Raw genomic sequence first — 1,147 nt, forward strand, 5'->3', positions numbered from 1 at the left:
ATTATTCAAACATTTATATTTCTCAACAATGTTTTCCAGTTTTCTTCATATAATTTTCTTATGTTTCCTGTTAATGCAGTTAGCAGGTTATTCAGATTTTCTAATTGGTTATTTCTGGTCCATAGCTAAGTATTCATTTTGGTTTACTTACCTTGTATCTAAACATTGTGTGGAACTTGTACTGTTTTGGGGGACTGTTTTGTGAAAAGAAACTATTATGTAAAGAAAACCACTAAGAGAGATGTACCATTAGTTAATAAAGGATATAAGAAAGACATATTATTAGGCTTTAAATCAAGGATAAGTGATTTTTAAACACACACACACACACACACACACACACACACACACACACACCCACCCCACCCCCACCCAAATCCTCCGCTCTGGACTCTGAGAAAATGTTGAGTTATAGCACATTTTGCTTTTAAACCTCCTCTTCTAATCAGAAGCTTTCCAACATTCCTTTGCCCTGCACCTCTGCCCCCGCTTCCCTGAACTGCTGAGTTTTAAGTCTCTTAGGAACCACAGCTGCCTTTTTCTTTTGCTAACTGACTACTTCATTTATTTGAAGCCTGGGTTTTTTCTGCTATAGCAGTTATGAGTTCTTCCTGTGCCTTCTCACCACCTGATTCAATTTAGACTAAATTCAAAAGGCAGAACTTGGCAGTGACCCAACTGCCCACACTGTCTTTTTCTGCCTCAGCAATAGGGCCTGATCAAGAAGTGGAAAGGTGGGCTACTGGTCTGCTTCCAGCCCACAACCTGTCCCCTGTCTTTCCTCAGCTACTGGCTCCTCCATTGTTCCCCAGGTCTCTTCTCTGTCTCCCCTCACCTTCCGCCTGGGCTCCGAAATGGTTCTCTCACAGATGGGTTTACCAAACCCTTTAGCTTCTGCTAAAACAATCAAGCAAGGTTTCTACTGACACTGTCTTAAATATTTTTTGTTTAGTATAAAGTCTTCTTAGGCACAAATGACTTTGAACAGTTAAGCAGCAATCTTTTCGGCAGTGACCTCATTAAATTCTGCTTTTTCTCAGCTCTGGGACCTGTATATGACAGTTGATTCCAATCACTGAGTAATTTATCTTGGAAAAATGTGTTCTATGTCATCCTGGTACAGGAGGTAGTAAATTTAAAAAGTAAA

This window comes from Pteropus alecto, unplaced genomic scaffold (genome assembly GCF_000325575.1).
Source record: "Pteropus alecto unplaced genomic scaffold, ASM32557v1 scaffold275, whole genome shotgun sequence".
NCBI classification, from domain to species: Eukaryota; Metazoa; Chordata; class Mammalia; order Chiroptera; family Pteropodidae; genus Pteropus; species Pteropus alecto.